Source organism: Ornithorhynchus anatinus, chromosome 1, assembly GCF_004115215.2.
Source record: "Ornithorhynchus anatinus isolate Pmale09 chromosome 1, mOrnAna1.pri.v4, whole genome shotgun sequence".
In the NCBI taxonomy this organism is placed as follows: Eukaryota; Metazoa; Chordata; class Mammalia; order Monotremata; family Ornithorhynchidae; genus Ornithorhynchus; species Ornithorhynchus anatinus.
The window spans coordinates 84,527,108-84,543,983 of NC_041728.1; the positions used below are offsets into that span (position 1 = coordinate 84,527,108).

The window sequence follows — 16,876 nt, forward strand, 5'->3', positions numbered from 1 at the left end:
AAAGTGATATCTAAAGTCTAGTTGTTAACAGTAATGATAAAAAATAAAATAGTACTTTATTAGATTGTGTTTAATTTTAAAACAATAGATGATATAAATAATAAAAATGAACGTAAAACCAGTGAATTGTTTTAAGAAATCAGTAAAATTAATTGCAAAATATTCAGTCAGCCCTATAGAAATTACAAGGCTAACCTTTCTCTAAATTGCATGAAGGTTGTGACATTTCATGGCCATTGGCTCAGCTAAATATAAACAGATTATTCCGTACTTTACTCCCTGTGCTTTTTCTGAGTGACAGAACAATTAAGGAAACAAGTTTCCTTTGCAAAATTACAGCTCCACACAGCTTTGAGTAAGCAGAAAGTGTACATTAGAAATATTTTTAGCTTGACAAGAAACTATCCAAAAGCTCCTAATTAAGCATTTAAGCTCAACAAACTATAATTGTAACTGCCAAAATAAGTAGGAAATCATACCTTTAGTAAGATCAATCAAGGTACACATATATTTTAATCGTAAACTAAAACTATTGTTTGGAGAACCTGTATTATTCTCAAAATATACTTCTTAAACAGAGTATTCGTGTGATATAACCTACTTTGAGGAAATTCAAATTCTTGAGTATAGAGTACCCATACAGTGCACTTAAGGTATGTCGGATAAGTATGTAAACAATGAGAAATGATTTTGAAATAGTCAATTCAATATTTTTAAGTTTGCATAATAAATAGGTTTGTAATGAACATTTTTGTTGGTATCATAGAAAGAACACTTCTCTGGGAAATAGATCACTTGAATTCTAGTCCCAGTTTTGCCTTTGGGGGCCCTTTCATCACTGTTGAAACATTCTGATCAAAGAACCGTGGTAAGGCATCCTACAAAGTGGACAGATTCTGGAGAAATCTGGGAAACTACCACCTCTATGCAGATGGTTTCCAAATCTACACCCCCAGACCTGATCTCTCTCCCTCTCTGGAGCTGCACATTTTCTCCTGCCTTCAAAAACATCTCTACTTGGATGACCCACCAACACCTCGAACTTAGCATGTCCAAAACAGAATTCCTTATCTTCCCACAAAAACCCAGTCCTCTCCCTAACTTTCCCATCCCTGTAGACAGCACCACCATGCCTCCTGTAATGCAAGGCCATAACCTTGACATTATCCTCAACTCACCTCTTTCATTCAACCCACATATTCAACCTATCACTAAATCCTGTCAATTCAACCTTTACAGCATTGCTAAACTCCACCCTTTCTTCTCCATTCAAACAGCTACAATCTAAGCATTTATTCTATCCTGCCTTTATTACTGAATTGGCCTCCTTGCTAATATCCCTGCCTCCTTTCTCCCTCTACTCCAGTCCATACTTCACTCTTGCCCAGATCATTTTTATACAAAAACGTTTAGTCCATGTTTCCCCACTCCTCAAGGACTTCCAGTAGTTGCTCATCCACCTATGCATAAAACAGAAATTCCATGCCATTGTACTGCTCTCCTCCTACAACACAGTCCACACACTACACTCCTCTGATGCCAACCTACACACTGTACCTCAATCTTGTCTATCTCGACTCCGACCTCTCTCCGATGTCCTGCCTCTGGCCTGGAATACCCTCCTTCTGCATCTGTGACAGACAGATACTCTCCCCACCTTCAAAGCTTTACTGAAAGCACAACTCCTCCATGAGGTCTTCCCTGACTAACAACTCATTTCCTCTTTTCCCACTCCTTTCTGTGTTTCCTTAATTTGGTCCCTTTGGTCACCCCTCCCTCAGCCCCAAAGCAGTTATGTACATATCCATAATTTATTTATTGATGTGTTGTACCCTCTAGACTGTGATCTCATTATGGGCAAGGATTGTGACTACCATCTCTTTTTCACTGTAGTCTCTCAAGTTCTTAGTACAGTGCTCTGCATACAGTAAGAGATCAGTAAATATGATTGATTAATTGATTGATTGCAAGTAACTGGCTACTGCAAATGACAAAGATAACAGCAGTTTAAGATAACTATTGACATCATCCAAGTTCTGAAGGCAAGAGAAAATGTGAAATTGAAGAAAAGGCAAGAGTTTGGGGCTAGAGAAGTGGATTTGAGATTCAGCCAAGTAGAAATGGAGGTTGAGGCCATGGGAATGAGTGAGTTCTCCAGGGGAGTGGGTTTAGATGGAGAATAGAAAGGGGACTACCACAGTTTAGGGTGGGAGGCAGAGGAGGAGCCAGTGAAAGACAATGAGAAGGAATGGTCAGAGAGACAGGAGAAGAACCGCTGCTGGAAGGAGATACTGCTCAGATGAAAACACAATCTAATGCCCTGGATGCATTTGGATGGTGATGCCTATATCTCTCCCAGGCCAAAGACATCTGAAAGTCTAAACTCTGCCCAGATAGCTCCAGCCTGAACCATCCTTTCCAGCCATCAAGAGGATGTGTACCACTTTCTATCTTCCAACTTACATACTGTCAACAGAGGAGGAGATGGGAAGACTGGCTTTCATAAACTGAAAGGGTTCTTCAGCATCAAATTCTCCTCTCATAAAATCATTGTTGGCAGGGAATTGTTGGAGAAGCAGCGTGGCTCAGTGGAAAGAGCACGGGTTTTGGAGTCAGGGCTCATGAGTTCGAATCCCAGCTCTGCCACTTGTCGGCTGTGTGACTGTGGGCAAGTCACTTAACTTCTCCGTGCCTCAGTTCCCTCATCTGTAAAATGGGGATTAAGACTGTGAGCCCCACGTGGGACAACCTGATTCCCCTATGTCTACCCCAGCGCTTAGAACAGTGCTCGGCACATAGTAAGCGCTTAACAAATACCAACATTATTATTATTATTATTAGGGAATGTGTCTATCAACTCTGTTGTATTATGCTCTCCCAAGTGTTTAGTGCAGTGCTCCGCACCCAGTAATCATTCAAGAAATACCACTGAGAATGATGATGATGATGAGCAGGAAGCAAACTGTGTGGTTTGTCAAGGTGGGGTTATTGTGAGTGGCTCCTGATACAGGTCAGGAAAGGTTTAGTCTCTCTCTTCCAGAAGACTGGGACAGTGCTTACCCACCATTCAGGAGGAAGACTAAGTCTGGTCCATTGTCATTAGTACAACTCTCAGATAAAGAGAAAAAATGTAGAAGGAACAATTTTGATACCCACTGATTATGATTTTACTTGACTTTAGGATAGGAAGGTGATGAAGATTTTGTACTTCTCTGCAAGACTAACTTTAACTTCTCTTCCTTCTGTAATGCATTTTAATGCCCATCTCCACTTCGTAATAATAATCATGATAATTATTTTGGTATTTGTTAAATGCCAAGCATTGTACTAAAGGCTGGGGTGGATACAAGCAAATAGGTTGGACACAATCCCTGTCTCATGTGGGGCTCACAGTCTCAACCCCCATTTTAAAGATGAGCTAACTGAGGCACAGAGAAGTGAAGTGATGGGATTGCCCAAGATCACACAGCAAACAAGCATGGTGTTGGGATTAGAATATAGATTATTCCTTGTGGGCAGAGATGGTATCTATCAACATTATTGTAGTATACTTTTCCAAGCACTTAGTACAGTGCTTGCCACATAGAAAGAGCTGATTAAATATCATTGATTGAGGACAGTGTTAGTGAAGCCAACTTTAGATAATGTTTCCAGGAGAAGGGGGTGGTCCACTCAGCTGCCCAGATCATTTTCCTTCAAATACATTCAGACTATGTTTCCCCACTCCTCAAGAAACTGGTGTTAACCTTCTCACTCTACCTTGATCTTGTATATCTCACCACTGACCTCTTTCTCACATCCTACCTCTGGCCTGGAATGCCCTACCTCCTAATATCAGACAGATTTCAAAGCCTTATTAAAGGCACATCTCCTCCAAGAAGCCTTCTCTGACTAATCCCTCTCCTCCTCTTCTCCCACTCCTTACTGCATCATCCTGACTTGCTTTCTTCATTCATCTTCCCTCCCCATATGTTCATAACTATAACTTATTTAATTATGCATTTATGTATTTTGATGTCTCTCTCCCGCTCTAGACTCTGAGCCCACTGTGGTCAGGAAATGTGTCTGTTTGTTGTTGTTGTATTGTACTCTTCCATGCACTTAGTACACTACTTTGTACACAGTAAGCACTCAATAAATATGACTGAGTTAAATTGAAAAGCAAATATTTTGCTAGGATCCTATAGATTCTTAAAGGGAGAGATCAGTGTCAAAGGATCCTGCAGCAATTAACAAAAATTTCTTTTCTGGAATTGAAGAGCTTTTGAAAATGCATCATGTGAAATATTACTCTTTTCTTTCTTCCTTCCTCCCAAGAAGCCATTCAAGAATGCTCTGGGTTTCTAGGATGGGGTGATATCCAGTGTGTATTATCACCAGAAGGTGAGCACTTCAAGGGGAATACTCCATTCAGGGCAGCTCTGGGAAATATGGAAATCTTGTTCCAAACCAGGCATGGCTTGAGAGTATAACCTTATTGTGGAAGAAGAAAGTTTCTACCAACTCTGTTCCATTGTGTTCTGCCAAACACTTAGTACAGTGCTTTGCACACAGTAAGTGCTCAATAAATACAATTGATTGAGTGAGAGTCTGGTGGACCTATCCCAAGAAATTCAAGGTTAGAGAATCCATGGTGGGGACAATATCCTTTATGAATGCGGAAGGACAAATCTTAACTAGTCTCTAATATCATTCACATGGCAATTTTAACCACCAAATATGCCCATGCTCTGGAAATGAGTCTGAAGTCTTGAGATTGTTTACCAACTCTACCACTAATTCCTGTGGGCTACCAATGAGTCACACAGTATTTTTAAATGGAGATAATAAGCCTATCAGCTTCAAAAGGTGTTGGCAAAGTTGTTGAGTTAATGTTTATAAAGTGACTGAAGTCTCAGGAGATATAGAAATTGAGAAATAGTAGTATTATTTTGCACAGCTTTTGAGAATCCATATTCTCATATTATGAATTAATGAACTTGGTTTCCCCTTTGAGTTATTTTTTTCATGTCTGTGCCTGCATTACTTTTAGTTGACTGATCATCTTTTCATTTATGAGTCTCTGAGTCATTATCCAGTGAAATATAAGAATATAAGAATCAAATGGAAAAGTAATTTTACCAGAATCAATCAATAGTATTTATTTAGAGCTGACTGTGCGCAGAGCACTGTAGTAAGCACTTGTGGAAATACAATACAACAGAGCTGGTGAACATATTCCCTGCCCACAGGGAATTCACAGTCTAGGTGGGGAGACAGACATTAAGCATCAGGGTCAAGTGGATAGAGCATGAGCCTCAGAGTCAGAAGAATTTGGGTTCTAATGCTGGTTCCACCACGTCTGCTATGTGACCTTGGGAAAGTCACTTAACGTCTCTGTGCCCCGGTTACCTCATCTGTAAAATGGGGATTAAGATCATGAGCCTCTTGTGAGAAAGTGACTGTATCCAACCTGATTTGCTAGCCTGGCCCTTAACAAATACCACAATTATTATTATCATTATTATCAATAATAATAAATTACAGATATGAACCTAAGTGTTGTGGTACTAAAGGTGAAGTAAATATCAAGTCCTTAGAGGATACACATCAGAATGTATGGGCAGTGAAGAAGAGAGAGGGAGTAAGGAAAAAGAAGACTTAATTGGGAAAGGCTTCTTAGAGAAGAAGTGATTTTAATAAGGCTTTGAAGGTGGGGAGAGTTGTGATCTCTTGTATATGAAGAGGAGGGAGTTCCAGGCTAGAGGGAAGATAAGGCAAGGGCAAGGGGATTATCGGAAGATAGACCAGATCAAGATACAGTAAGTAGATTGATGTTTTCAAGTGTGAAGTGCAAAGTTGTGGGAGATCAGAGAGGTAAGATCAATCAATCAATCAATCAGTGATATTAAGTGCTTACAGCACGCAGAGCACTGTTCTAAGTGACTGAAGAGTACAATAGCAGAATGGGTTTATATGTTCCCTGTCCTCCATGAGTTTACAGTCTAGAGGGGGAGACAGTCATTAATATAAATAAACAAATTATGGATATGTACATAAGTGCTGTGGGGCTGAGGAAGTGTGAATAAAGGGAGCAAATACAAGTGCAAAAGCAACACAGAAAGGAGTGGGAGAAGAGGAAATGAGGGGTTAGTGAGGTGGGGGAAATGATTGTCATAAATAAAGAGAGAGGGCATTCCCAGCCAGAGGCAGGATGTCAATGAGAGATTAGTGGTGAGATACACGAGATACAATGAGTAGGTTGGTGTTAGAGCGATGAAGTGCGTGGGCTGAGTTGTAGTAGGAGAGTCGATTTAGTGCTTTAAAGTCAGTGGTAAAGGGTTTCTGTTTGATGGAGAAGTGGACGGGCAACCACTGGAGGTTCTTCGGGAGTTGGGAGATGTGGCAGGAGCAGATGATCTAGGCAGCTGAGTGAATCAATCAGTCAGTGGTATTTAATGAGTGTTTACAATGTACAGAGCATCGTTGTAAATGCTTGAGAGAGTTCAATACAATTAGCGGACACCTTCCTGCCTATAACAAGCTTACAGTCTAGAGGGTGAGACACATCAATATAAATGAATAATTGTGATGTATAATTTAAAGACATATATGTAAGTGCTGTGGGTTTGGGAGTAGGGTGAATATCATATGTCCTAAGCCACACATCTAAGTGCATAGATAATGCAAATGGGAGAGTGTCAGGGAAGAGAGGGCTGAATCGGGAAGACCTCTTGGAGGAGATGTGACCTTAATAATGCTTTGAAGTGAGAGAAAGTGGTGGTCTGGTAATATGTGGAGGGGGAGGAAGCTCCAGGCTAGGAAAAGGATCCGGTAGAGAAGTAGATGCGATCAGGGCAAGTTGGTGCTGGGGAGAACAATGTGTGGGCTGGGCTGTAGTAGGAGATCAGTGACGTGAGATAAGATGGGGCAAGCTGATTGAATGCTTTAAAGCCAATGGTAAAGAGTTTCTGTTTGACGTGAGTAGGAAGAGACAGGAGGCAGGGAGGTCTGCAAGGAGTTTAATCCAGTAGTCAAGGCAGGAATATGTTAAGTGATTAGGTTGTGGCTATTTGAATAGAGAGGAAAGGGTGGATTTTAGCAGTCTTGCAAAGGTAGAACTGAAAGGATGTGATGACAGATTGAATACGTGGGTTGAATGAGGGAGAAGGGTCAAGGATAGTGCCAAGGTATTGACTTGTGATATAGGGAGAGTAGTAGTGTTGTCTACAGTGATGGGAAAGACAGGTGGGAAGGTGAGGAGTTCAGTTTTGGACGTTATGTTTGAGGTGTGGTGGGCCATCAATGTAGAGATGTTCTGAAGATAGAAGGAAATGTAAGACAAGAGGAAAGAGCTTGAGGCTGGAGAGAGAATCATCCAGATAGACATGGTAGTTGAAGCCAGAGCAAACGAGTTCTTTAAGGGAATGTGGGTAGATGGAGAGTAGAAGGGGACCCATCACTGAACTTATAGGGACTTCCACTGATGGAAGCAGAGGCAGAGAAGGAGCATATAAAAGAGACTGAGAAGGAGCAGTCAGAGAGATGAATGAAGAGAGCCATGACAGCACAGTATCAGTGAAACAAGGTTGGACAGTGTTTTCAGGAGAAGGGGATGGTTCATAGTGTTGAAAGCAGTTGAGAGATCTAAAAGGATTAGGGTGGAGTAGAGGTTGTTGGCTTTGGCAAGAAGATCATTGGTGACCTTTGAGAGGGGTGGTTTCTGTGAAGTGAAAGGGATGGAAGTTAGATTGGAGGGGGTGAAGGAGAGGAAGTGGAGGCAATGGGTGCAGACAACTCACTCAAGGGATTTAGGGATAAGTGGAGGGAACCATGGAGTCAAGGGATGGGGCTTCGGGTTTTGTATTATTTTAAGGATAAGGGTGTGCTCGAACATGTTTGAAAGCAGTGGGGAAGAAGCAATTGGAAAGTGAACAGTTGAAGATGGTGGTCAGGAAGGGATAAAGGGAGAGGGCAAGTGCTTTGATAAAGTGTAAGGCTATGGAATCATACGTTCGGGGGAGGAGGAGGATTTTGAGCAACGGCAGGAGATCTCCTCTTGAGATACTCCTGGGAAAGAATGGAGAGTTGAAGAGAGGGCAGTAGGAAGGAGGGACTGGAGGGAAGCAAAGGAGGTTTTAAAGAGAATACTTCTGATGCTTTCAACTCATCAATGAAGTATATCCCAGTTCATTAGAATAGAGAGATGAGAGACAGGGGAATATGGGTTTTAGGGGGGAGTGTTTGAGGGGGGAATTAAATTCATTCAATCATATTTATTGAGCACTTACTGTGTGCAGAGCACTGTACTAAGTGCTTGGAATGTACAATTTGGCAGCAGATAGAGACAATCCCTGCACAAAAACGGGTTCACAGTCTCTGGATCATTTGGTGTGGGCAGTGGTTTTGGGAGTCGGTAAGGATAAAGTATTGTTGACAGACAGAGGAGAGAGGTCCCGGCTCTAGGATAGTTCCTATCCCTTAAACTGCCTTTGGAAAGGAAGGAAAAGTGGAAATGCATAAACTACTCTCTTATTACTGGACCCCAAGGAATCTTCAGAAGTAACACAATTTCAAAAAAGAATTATTCGATTAAAACATGTTATTAACATCTCCTTGGGTTTTTAAGCAACAGGTAGCAATATTTCTGAACATAAAAAAGGGACTAAATGGTAATCACAACAAAACCATTCAATTTGGATTTTTCAATTCCACCTAAGATCATTAGTGTACTGACATTTTCCTTAAAACACAATTCTGTGCCTTTGGTAATGTATGTCAACAGTCAGCCGCATTAATTAGCACTCAGCAGTCAGGATCTGAGCTCATATCCAACTGTTAATTTGGGCCCAATGCAGAAAACATTAGTATGATTAAACAAATCTCTGTCTTGAGTTTTGGGGCATTTTTAGCTAGCCTTCTAATGATCTGGAAACATAATAATTTGTTAGGTTTTTTTCCCACTAAAGCAGAATACACTTGTTTTTAAAATTCTTAAAGCATTGCAACTCAATGCTGCAGTCCCAGAAAGGTTGACTCATATGAAGCATATCCATTAGAAATCTGTGTGCAACTGGTAAAGTGGAAAATCCTTTCAAAGAATGCACTTAAACTTTAATATTGTCAATTGAGAATGGAAAATACATTGTGAGAACTCCTTTAGTCCCAGGAGAAAAGCATTTAAGGTTCTTCTTCTTTCCCTTTGATTACCATTAGATTACTCCAAAAAAGCTTTCCTGGCTACTTCAGAAATTTATAAATGGAACAATTCCTTTATACTGTGATACCTTTGTTTTGATTATTTACGAAGTCTGACTCGGCCAAGTCTGAGTAGCAGCATGACCTAGTGTATGTTAATGCCTGTCTCCCCCTCTAGACTGTGAGCTCCTTAGGATCAGGGAATGTGTCTGTTTGTTATTACATTGTACTCTCCCAAATGCTTAGTACAGTGATTTTGCATACCGTAAGCAATCAGTAAATACAGTTGAATGAAGGACCTGGGTTCTAATTCCGACTCAGCCGCTTATCTGCTGTGTGATCTTGGGCAAGACAGTTAACTTCTCTGTGCCTCAGTTTGCTCTGCACAGAGTAAGCACTCAATAAATGCTATTGAATGATGAATGAGTAAAATGGGGATTAAGACTGTGAGCCCCACGAGGGACAGGGATTGTGTCCAACCCGATTAGTTTCTATCTATCCCAGTGCTTAATACAGGACCTGACCCATAGTAAGCGCTTAACAAACACCATAAAAAAGTTTATTTATTGGATTTTTTCAGTGGCACTAGTCTGGTTTACGAGAGGAAAAACACACCTCCTGGCATCCTGCAACCTCTCTGTGCAGATTGCCTCATTCAGACAAAGCCCTTGTTTCCGGAGTCTAACCATCACTGTTTCCCCAGAAGGTCCCGGGTCAGTGTGCCAGACTGACTATGCCGTCTTGTGCCACAGTGACAGCTTTTCACTGTGAATGGAAGAGAGTGTGGAAAGGGGATGAAAAGGACTTTTAGGGAAGATCATATAAAGTGGGCAGGCAGACTTCGAGGATCTCATGTGTCAGCAAGACCTGATTTGGGCTCTTTTCATCTGGTATGGAGGTTCTCAGGCCTTGTCAGGGATCTGGGGTGAAACTGGGAGCCCTGCAATAAAATCTGGGGGTGAAAACAATGACCTCATCCTGAACAGCTGAAATTGAGTTAACTTCAATGCATGGGGGAAGTTTCCTTGGCCTTCCTCTAGGTATTTTATCTTTTCCCCTTAGGAAGCCACTGGTTTCATCGAGGAGCTGTTTGTTTCTTAAATCTCTTCCTTCTTCCTTGGCTTCTGTTGCAACTTGTAGTTCTGTAAGGTAAGCAGAGCTAAAGGGAGTGGAGAGAAGTGAGGGATGAAAGGATTAATTGTAAATTATTTAGCAGAATGGAAAGCATAAAACATTTAGCATCTAACAGGAAGTGTGAAGCATTTAGCAAGAAAGTGAGAAGAACAACTGAGAAAAGAAATCATTTAAAATGCTAATTTATAGATTAGCCCACTTTTCTAATTAGGAAGGAATCTGTCACTCATCTGGCCCGAAGGGCTGGTACACAATACCTTTGCTTAGCCCAATTCTACGTAATTATCGAATATAGAGTCCCAGTGCAACAAGATAATTAAAATTATAGTTCTGAAAGCAGAACGAACAAAACAAACATATATCTAGTGTTGCGACATTTCCTCTTCTAAGGAAGAATGGAAACTGAAAGAGATGGATGTAGATGTCAGTCATGCTCCCAGGTCAATTAAGAAATATGCCCAAGGATGTTTTTACACCTGTCTATTCAGCCTCAAACAACTAACTTTCATCTAACGCTGTAAAAATTTCAACAAAAAGATCTCATTATTTTGTTTTCTAAGTAAGAAGGGAATTATTTGATAGATTTGAGCTAGGAGAACATTTCTTTCAATGACAATGGGTTGGACATAAGAGAGGTAGGAGCAAGGTACTCTTAGAAATCTAATTTGGAAGAAGGCTTAGTCCAGTGTTCAAAGCTGTGGATGGACTGGTTGGGAGCTGGAGGTTTTGGAGGAGCGTAGTTTTATCTACTGACTCTCTCTACCCAGTTTACCTCTGCCCATGACTTTTGATGCTCTCTTTCTCACTGAATACTGTTATCACCTTTCCTGCCTCTGAACCTAACTGAACTCCTACACAAAAATCACATCAACCCCACATTTGCAAAACCCTCCTAATTTCCATCACCTTTGGGATACTTTTCCCAATTAATTCCCAACACTCCTAGTCATATCACCCCATGTGCTTGTATATTTGTACCCATCCTTGAAATGTATTCATGTATGTATATGTACATTCAATCATATGCATATTCAATTATGTATTCAATTACATATTCTGATATTTCATTTTGGAAAATCTGTTCTACTTTATATCTGATCCTTATTATTGCTGTCTCTCCCACTATTCATAAATATTTTATGTGTCTGTCTCCCCACTAGGTTGTAAGGTCTTTGTGAATAAGAAATATGCCTTTTACTTCTTTTTTACCTAAGCATTTAGTACAACACAGTGCAATTGTTATAACACTCAATGAAAACCATTATAATTGTTTCTACTATGGCTACTTGTAGTCAGTCAGCCAATAATATTTAATGAGCACTTACTGTGTGCAGAGCACTGTATTAAGCATTTGGGAGAGTACAATATAACAACATAACAGATACATTCCCTGACCACAACAAGCTTACAGAGGGGGAGACAAATATTACCTACTTCTACTTGCTACAATTATGATCATTATTTTTATTGTTTTACTATTTTTACTACTAGTTCTACTAGTACTATTACTTGTAAGGTAGAGTTGAGAGTCATCTGCATTGAGATCATAGCTGAAAGTCATGTAAGTGGGTTATATGGTTATAAAAAATGATGTCTCTGATCTAATTACTACACACACAAAACTCAGTAGCTTTCAAAATTTCTAAATGAGATCACAAAGGTAACTGGAAATGGCACCTATACCAACCTATTGTTAGGGACTTTGCTTGTCCATGTATCCCTATAATATATCAGTGAATGGTATTTATTGTGCAGTTACTGGGTGCAGAGTATTGTCCTAAACTACTTGGGAGAATTCAATAGAGATACTAGGCACAATCCCTGCCCTTAAGGGACTTTATATAGCAAATCAGTATGCATCATTCCCATCACACACATCACCACCGATATATTTCCAGCACCGCTACCTAAGTTATGCAAATGATCTTCTAAATAAGTAATGAATACCTATATTTCTTCCCCAAGTGGAGAAAAATCCCCTCTCTAAAATAATGAAAATGTAAATGTCTCTCTGTCATAAATGTGGTTAAGTTGACTTATTTGTAGATTTTCTATTAAATTTTCATCAAAGAAGCTCTGGCTAAATACAAAGTTGATATAATTATTTACTCTCCATCATTATACTTGGCAGGGCTGAAGGTAAATGTGGTAACTGAAGGATAGATAGCCTTATGTTACTTCTTTGGCAAATGCAGTTTTGCTTTCCCTAAATGGTACAATTCATTTTTTCATCCCATGTTGAAGTGTGTAAGAATTTTTTCTAAAAATATGGAACTCAAATTAGCAAGTAGAAAATAATATCCAACCTTTTTGCATCATTAGTGGAAGTAGCGTGCTGCGTGACTACGAACTCATTGTGGGAGATGGTCTGTGTCCAACCTTGTATCTACCCCAGTGGTAGGTACTGCACCTGGCACATAGTAAGCACTTAACAAATACCATTAAAAAATTTATAGAAATCATAAATAGGTTTTTGATAACATCATCAATCATATTTATTGAATGCTTACTGTGTGCAGAGCAATTGACTGAGCAGTTGGGAGAGCACAATGTAACAGAGGTAGTAAACACCTTCCCTGCCTGCAACAAGCTTTCATGAATGTTCCAAATAAATCTGTATATATAAAAAATTTTCCTTCCCGTCTTACCAACCATAGAAAACCAAACAATGTATCATCATCTCTTTCTGAAGCCTTTTTTTAACCACCACCAAAAGTTTCCATAGTGTGAGTGTCCCCGATCTATACAGTTATAGCTTAGCAGTAGCCGCTTTTATATGGTATTCGTTAAGTGTTTACTATGTGCTAAAAAATGTATCGTCATCTTTATCTGAAGCCTTTTTTTTAACCACCACCAAAAGTTTCCATGGTGTGAGTGTCCCCTGATCTCTACAGGTATAGCTTAGCAGTAACCACTTTTATATGGTATTAGTTAAGTGTTTACTATGTGCCAGGCACTGTATTAAATGCTGGGGTTGATACAAGCTAATCATGTTGGACACATTCATGTCCCACATGGGGTTCACAGTCATAAGCCCCATTTTACAGATGAAGTAACTGAAGAACAGGGAGTTAAAATGACTTCCCTAAGGTCACACAGCAGAGAAGTGGTGTCACTTGCCACTGTTCTATGCTGTTTCCCAAACCATTTTCCTAACCTTGCATCAGCTCTGAGGAGCTTTCTCTACCAACTGCTGCCTTTTCAGAGCCTTTTTCAACCTCCTGGCCTGCATCTTCTGGAGGGATTTCCAGAATGCCATGAGATAAATGATGTGTAGCTGGGAGCTCACTGACTGGCCATAGTTTGAGATCCCAGAAGAGAACTGAAACCCAACTCCTAGAAGAAACTGGAGTACACAGATTAGTTTTGCATTACTTTTTCTCAGAACCAACCCTACTGGTTAGGCAATGAGATATGCACTCTCATTTCTTCTTCCTCCTAGTTTTGAGGGGCTGTTTTATGCATGCATTTTCAATTTTATCATTTGATAGTATTCAAAAAAGAGCAGGGTCCTAGAGGGACTGAACAAAAATAATTTATACACCAACCAATGAAGTGCTTTGTAATGGTTATAAGAAAAGAAATATAATTCATGGCATAGGTGAGAAAGGTATATAAGTTCATTTATCCCAGACATTGAAATTTTCATTTCATGATTTATCTATTGTTCTCACTGCCTATTGATATTGATATTGATGTGCATGTCCCTGGCTCTCAGCATTGACATTTTGTTCTTCTGATAATGACCATTTGATATCATTTTGAAGAGTGCAAAATGCAGCACCATCATTGACCCATCAAAGACCCCTGCCTTTCACTATTATCCTAGAAAAAAACTACGACAAAGCGGAGCCTTAGCAAGTGCATTAGATAATAAACTCCTTGAGACCATGTCTTCTTTACTACTCTGTTATGGTAACAAGGGTGCCATGAAGTCAGTTTGACTTAATGGACAGACATCCTCCTGTTTGACCAATTCCTCAAGACTGACCTTTCTAGAAGCTGCTCTTCCCTTTCTCAAGCATACTAAGGCTTGGTTTCAATGCTGCTGGTGACTCTCTGCAGTCAGGTCAGGAGCGGGTGCTTAGAGGTTCAGAGTGAAGTGCCATGCACTTCCCAGAAGATTTGCTTGCAACCAGGAAGGAGGGAAAAGTTAGCCAAACCTCCAATCTGCTTCTCTATGGAGAAATCTCCTTAGGGACTACCATGCAGAGGGGAGCTTCCTTGGGTTCTGAACCTATTCCTTGCCCACCCCCACCATGGATTCTGGATCTACTCCTTTTTCCCTCCCCATCCCTACAGGCTAGGAAGGGAATGAGGATGTCCCAGGAATGGAAGAAGGTGAGTGCCATCTCTGGATTGTAAGCTCAATGTGGACAGGGGAAATATCTACCAACTCTGTTGTACTGTACTCTCCAAAACACTTAGTACAGTACTTTGTACACAGTAAGTGTTCAATAAATACCACTGTTTGAGTGAATGATTGATTGCAGGATCCCCAAGCTTCCCAAATGCTGGACTGGGCTCTGGGCTCTTGCCACTGTGGCACACTGAGGCCAAGAGGCAGTAAATATCCCACAATTAATCTCATTTATGAAGCACTTACTGTATAAGCTTATGGGCAGGAAATATGATGCAGTGTTGTGGTGTACACTCCCAAGTGCTTAGTACAATGCCCTGCACACAGTAAGTGTTCAATAAATACATTTGATTACTGAGCACTGTACTAAGCACTTGGGAGAGTACGATATAAATAGAGCTGGAGACATGTTCCCTACACGCAAGGAGCTGCCCAAAGTTGTTTCCCCAGTTGCATAAAAACTGCTCCTTACCTCTCCATCTCCCACAGTTTCTAATAACCCTTTTCCCAGAGTTTTTGCTTTTGCTACAGAAAGAGGACAGGACTGGTAGTTTGGAGTCCCAGAAAACAGGGTGCCTGCTGCCATGAGAACCAAGATGCAGTGGATGCTGAGTGCTTAAGATAGCCAGCCTGCTGTGTTCAGAACCAGAGGGGTGACATCACTGGATTAGAGGGTAGGAGCTCAATGGGCAAATTTTTCCCACAAATCAGATTGAAGGAAAGAGTCAACAAACAGATTTGGCCACAGATCAGATCAGAACCAATCAGTGGAAGAGGCAAGAGTGCAGATCTTAAACCCTTTTCTTTGCCATGGAAGTTGCAGATTAGCACACTAATTGTATATCCTTCACAAGACCGTAGTATCATATTCTGCATACAGTAAGCACTTAACAAATGCAAGTGGTGATAGTGATGATAATATATATATATATGACAGTACATACACATGATTTCTCCAGGTCCGGCAATCAACCAGCCTAGCAGCATATCCAAGACTGCTAGGAGCATTCATTCAATTCATTCAATAGTATTTATTGAGTGCTTACTATGTGCAGAGCACTGTACTAAGCACTTGGGATGAACAAGTCGGCAACAGATAGAGACAGTCCCTGCCGTTTGATGCATAAAGTTCAGTCTTTTTGAATGAATGGTGTGGTCAGACTGTGTGTTCCACACTGGCCTTTGCAGTTACACACATATCTGTAGGTGAGTTTTAGTGACATTCTTGAGCAAGAAGGGCAGGTGTGTATGTACACTGGGCACATAAGCTTCTGAACTAATAAATAATAATAATAATTGTGGTATTTGTTGTGTGCTTACTATGTGCCAGTCACTATACTAAACACTGTGGTGGATACAAGCAAATCAGATTGGACACATCCCTGTCCCACATGGGACTCACAGTCTTAATCCCCATTTTACGTCTTAATCCCCATTTTACAGATGAGGTAACGGAGGCCCAGAGAAGTTAAGTGACTTGCCCAGGGTCACACAGCAGCCAAGTGGCAGAGCCAGGATGAGAACCCCCGTCCTTTTGACTGCCAGGTCTGTGCTCTATCTCCTAGGCCACACTGCTTCTTGTAATCTATTAAGTGCATAGTCAAAATATTAAATTTTATTCTTGGGCTAGACAGGAAAGAATCCTGCTAGAGTAGACTGAAACAATCTTATCAGTTTTAATAACATGACGAGTAAGGAGCAAGTTTTTCAAATTTTTTAAATTAATCCACTAGAATATGAAGGCTATAGTAAACATCTGACTGAAATTTAATGGAAAATATTTAACAAACCATTCCATAGTCAAGATAAATTTGATGCACGAACCATAATCAATAATACTAATTAAGATCAAAGTAAGTCAAAAATGTGAAAGAACTAATTTGTTCCAAAATTGTAAACGTGATTGATACAGTTGGACCACCGTAAAGATGAAAAAAACAATCCCTTTATATAACCATTTCACCTGGTATGGAATAAGTGGGTTGTTGCCAACCCGTTTTGCACAAATTTTCTCCATCTTGAAAGTCCCGCCTCCCCTTAAATCTTCCCAAACATGTCCTCTTAACCTCTTAGGCCCTCCAAAAAGAAAGCACTATTCCCTAAAGTATTCTAAATGGCCATATCAACAGCCACACTATGTAGGGGCATCACTTTATTCCACTTTATTCATTTATTCTTTTATATTTTAAAACATTTTAATAAAAT

General features: G+C 40.3%; 1 protein-coding gene across 1 annotated transcript in view; it reads left to right on the forward strand.

Moving 5' to 3' along the window:
- The window catches only part of KCNQ5 (potassium voltage-gated channel subfamily Q member 5), a 564,859-nt gene that overhangs the window by 245,748 nt on the left and 302,235 nt on the right, over positions 1-16,876 (forward strand). The gene's annotated exons all lie outside the window — the stretch shown is intronic.